The sequence below is a fragment of the Cryptomeria japonica genome, chromosome 2 (genome assembly GCF_030272615.1).
Source record: "Cryptomeria japonica chromosome 2, Sugi_1.0, whole genome shotgun sequence".
Classification (NCBI taxonomy): domain Eukaryota; kingdom Viridiplantae; phylum Streptophyta; class Pinopsida; order Cupressales; family Cupressaceae; genus Cryptomeria; species Cryptomeria japonica.
Window position 1 is genome coordinate 612,692,282 of NC_081406.1, and position 5,364 is coordinate 612,697,645.

Below are 5,364 nucleotides of genomic sequence, written 5' to 3' on the forward strand. Positions count from 1 at the left end.
TGGTAACATGGTACAATCCACATGAAATGATTTAATTGTCGTTTTGGCACAATTTAAGGAAGAATTTTTTGGCAATCAACGAAACACTTAGTAGAGTGTTTTAAGGTTTTGACTTTGGTATAGATCGTATTTCGTGATGGGTTACGATCAACCAACTGTTGATATTGTATTGTAATTTTATGTAATGATCTATATATTTATTTGGGATGATCTCTTATGATTTATATTGCAAATTCATGATGTAATTAGGGTTTAGTGGCCAACCTAGTTGAGATGGCTATTTAGGATGGTATAGTTGATGTTTATAATGTCGGTGGTCTTAGAATGTGTTGAGAAATCCAAGTGAAGTGTGAGATCTTCCTGAGAGTTGTAGAGTGTTGGGCATAACTGGATCTGATCAAGTAAGCAGAGAAGTGCAAGTAACAGATCACTTTTTCACTGTTGTTCCCTAACAATTGCAACAGGTTAAATCCCTTAACCAGGTAGGTCCTAAGAGAGCTTAAACATTTAAGTCCCTTAATAGGGAAGCTCTCAAAAGAGTTTTAAATCCTCTCAGGAGGGTGATCCTAATAGATCATCAAGCTCCTAATAGATCATCAAGCTCCTAACCGAGCTGCTAGGCAAATCCCTTAATTGGGTGACTCCTAATGGGGTCTGCTCCTAACAAGGCATATTGTAAGCTCCTAATAGGGCTGAGCTCCTAACAGTGTGTACTTCAAAAGAGTACAAATATTTATGGGTGCCAACTCCCATCGTGGTTTTTCCCTATTTGGGTTTCCACTTCAAAAACTTATGGGTTTCATGTGTGGAATGTTTTTTATTTGTTCTTTTTTATGTTTCATTTCATGCATTATTTCTGAGACATTGGTTATGATGTTTTATTAGAGGTTTATCAAAGGTTACTAGTATTGATAAGAGTTGATAGAGAAAAGTGATTGATTTGATAAGATAAGTTGGTAAATGATCAAATCTATATGATTGCTTAAGTGGTGAAATAATTGATTGATGTGGTAAATGATTTGATTAACGTGTTAAGCAAATTTGATTAAAGAAGTTAAGATATTTGTTAAATGGTTTCAAATTTGATGTAAGTTTATTTTTGGTTTAATGTTTCAATTGGTCTTAATACTGATTCACCCCCCTCTCAGTATTAACCAGATCCTCATAGGATTAACAATTGGTATCAGAGCGTTGGTCTTCTGTGTACAGAAAGCCTAACCACTTGAGGGAAAGATTTTGATGAAGTCAAGATGGTGAAGAAAGAGGGTCCTAAGTTCAACAAGGATAACTACAAGACCTGGAAAGATGGAATGAATATCTACATCAAATTTCTTGGTGCACAATATTGGAAGCAAGTTGAAACAACATATGTTGCTCCTACTACTACTCCCTTGACACTGGATGAACTCAAAGAGAAACAAGATAACATGCAAGTCCTAGAAACTATTGTAAGTACTTTATCTGATTCAGAATATGTTGATATTCAAGGATTAGAAACTATAGGTGAGATTTGGGAAAATTTAGAGACAATCTATGGAGGAGATGAGCATGTTCAAAGAGCCAAAGAGGAAATCTTGAGAGGAAAGTTCGATGACATGAGAATGCTTGAAGGAGAAAATATTGGATAGTATGGTCAGAGAATCAAAGAAGTTGTTGGAAACATAAAGAGTGCTGGAGGTAAAATAGAAGATGATGTTATAGTAAAGGAAATGCTTAGAACTCTTCAACCTTATTATTCTATAAGAGTATCTGCAATCCAAGAACTTAGATCTATTTCAAAGGTTAAGGTAACTGTTAATTCATTGATTGGTAAGCTTACAAATTTTGACTTAAATAGTTTTGACAATAGTGTGACAAAATCTATTGAATGTTCCTTTAAAGATTCTGTTACCAGTTCATCTGCTAGAAAAGGAAAACATATATGTCAAAATCATGAGTGAAGGACAAGTCATGGAAGTAACCGGGGAAATGAAGACAATGAAGATCAAGTGATGGACCTTTAGGCACTGTTTGCAAAAATATTTCCAAGTGGCACTGGTAAGTATAAAGGAAAGGTACCTTTGAAGTGTTTCTCTTGTAGTAAAATTGGTCATATTGTTACTAACTGCCCTAACACCGATAAGAAAGAGAAGTTTACAAGATTCAAAGGAAAGGGAAAGAAACATTGTTATGTTGTAGTATATGAAGGTGTGACCAATGAGGAGTTAGAAGATGAAGAACCTGATTCAGAAGATGCAGAGCCAACATAAGAAATACCTAGATATGTTAGACTGAACCATTCACAAGAAAATATAATTGGTGATAAGTGTGCAAACCAAGAGAAAGATCCGAGAGAACTCATGTTTGATTTCTACAATATAACCCAAGATAGTTAAGGAAGCACTAAAAGATGATGATTGGGTGAATGCAATGAATGAAAAATTAGATCAAATTGAGAAGAATCAGACATGGTCACTTGTTCCTAGACTGGAGGATAAGAATGTAATTGGAACAAAATGGGTCTTTAGGAATAAATTGGATGAAGAAGGAAAAATTGTAAGAAACAAGGCAAGGTTACTCTATAAAGGGTATGCTCAAGAAGAAGGTGAGGATTATGGTGAAACATTTGCATCGGTTGCTAGATTAGAAGGTGTAAGGATGCTGCCGACATTTTCTGCATATAAGGGATTAAAAGTTTATCAAATGGATGTCAAATCAACCTTTCTAAATGGAATTCTAGAAGAATAAGTATACATTGAACAACTAGATGGATTTTTCCTAAATGATGATAAGGACATGGTGTATAAATTGCATAAAGCACTATATGGTCTAAAGCAGACACTGAGAGAATGGTATTAGAGGTTACATGCACATTTTATCAAAATTGGATTCCAATGTAGCAGTGAGGACAACAACATTTATTTGAAGACTGATGGAGAAAAGATGCTAATAGTAGAAGTGCTTTTAGATGACATAATTTTTGGTGGAAATGATGATATGTGTATGGACTTTGCTGATATAATGAAAAAGGATTTTGAAATATCTCTAATCGGTGAAATAAAGTTCTTTATTGGTTTACAAGTCCAACAATTGGATGGTGGTATTTTTATTTGTCAGACCAAGTATATCAAAGAGGTATTAAAGACTTTCAACATGGAAGACTGCAAACCGGTAGGAACATTGATGGTGATAGGCTGCAAGTTATCAAAGCAAGATGATTCCCCTGCTGTTAGTGAAAAAGAGTACAAATCTATGATCGACAAGCCACACTATGTTGTGCATAGCAAACCAGACATTTCTCATGTTGTTGGATTAGTGGCTAGATTTCAAAAAGAGCCTAAGGAGAGTCACATGGTAGCTGTAAAGAGAATTTTTTGGTATCTCAAAGGCACATTATACTATGGTATATGGTATCCCTATAAAGGAGATTTTACTTTGGATGTCTTTACTGATGCTGATTGGGCAGGTAATGTGGATGATTAGAAAAGCACAACCGATGGAGCTTTTCTACTTGGTAGAAGATTAGTGGCATTGACCAGTAAGAAACAAACTTGTGTTTCTCAATCTATAGCTAAAGCATAGTATGTAGCTGCATCCATGAATTGCATGCAAGCAATATGGATGAGACATGTGCTACAAGGATTCAAGATAGATATGTCTGAACCGATGATTATCTATTGTGATAATACAAGTGCAATAAACATTTCTAAGAATCTTGTACTTCATTCTAGAACCAAGCACATTGAATTGAAGTATCATTTCCTAAGGGAAAGAGTTCAAGAAAAATAGGTGAAGATGGAATATTTGTAGAGTAAAGATCACTTAACTAATATCTTTACTAAGCCCTTACCTTTGAGTTTCTTAGAGGTAAACTAGGGGTTAGACCCCTACACTAGAAGAAATAGAATGATAGAGATCCATCAATCCTGTGGATTTCACGATTATCTTTCACTAAGGATTGATGAAGGTGCATGCCACTCCTTTGGGGGAGCAAGTTTGATGTAAAGTTCTGATTTAATGTTCTGATGTATTATTTCTGAGATGATGGAAGAGGTAGCAGTAGAATTGAAGACAAGTGATGCATTTATACCTTTGGCATTGCTGTCAAAGGGGGAGAAGAAAAAAAATCAGATATGGGAGAAGAAAAGAACTCAGATATGGGAGAAGTTGAAGAAAAAATTGAGAAAAGCATTGGTTAAGGGGGAGAAGACAAAGGAGGAGAACCCACAGATGATGTGATACTGATAAGAAAGTTGTAGATGATGATGTTAATTTGATTGTATATCTGATTGGTGTTTCCATTAATGCCAAAGGGGGAGAATGTTGGCATTTGGCATAACTGATGCAAATGAGGTGATGCAGTTGAAGATGGATGACTGCACCGATAAAGGATAGAAGTCTATTTGTGATGAAGAGATTGATATTTTGTGATTAGATGACTTGATCAGTTATTTGTGTTATCATTGATGGCAACTGATGTCAAATGGTGATTACTAATGTTTTTGATGTTTTGTTTGTGATGAATACTAAGAGGGGGGGTGAATTAGTATGCCAAAAATTAGTATACTTAAACACTTTACTAGTCTAGCAGTAAACTGGTAAAACAATTTAGCAAACAAACTGGTTAGCACACATGCAAACCAAATAGCAAACAATGCATTCACCCACAGAACACCACAACACAAGAGATTTTGACATGGAAACCCAAATGGGAAAAACCATGGTGAGATGAAACTCACAAGTAACTATCTGCAGAATAGGAACCAGACCGATTAAGGTCAGACCGGTTAAGGTCATACAATGGTCTTTACCAAAATAGATCCTGTTAGGAATCTCAATCTCTATTAGGAGATAAGTCTGATTAAAGACTACCTTGCTAGAGGATTTTAGATCCACAGATGTGAACCACCTTGTTAGAGGATTTACAAAAGGCTTTTTGGGCCTACCTAGTTAAGGGCTTTAGACTTGTCAAAGATGTGAGTAATCAACAAGTGAGTGATCTAGCAAATAGCACAGATTTCTTGGTTAGATCCTTGATAGCTCATTCCTAATGCATTCCAACATTACTTCAGTGTTCAACACATTCACACTCTACTTTTCTCATAGACCTGAACTTCTCTTCTATATTCACACTTACAAAAACTCATCAACCATCTTAAACCCTAGCAACAACCTAAAACCCTACTCATGATGTCCTTATAAAGGAATCCAATTTCATGTCGGTCCAATAGGATTACAATATAATTTCCTAGGTTCAATGCATCTAGACATATTTGGTAACATGACACAAAAAGCACCGCCAGAGTGTCGGCACCACAAAACAATCGGTGGATGGTAACTCATCACAGAGTATTACTAGTTCATAGAAAATACCGATTTAAGAAA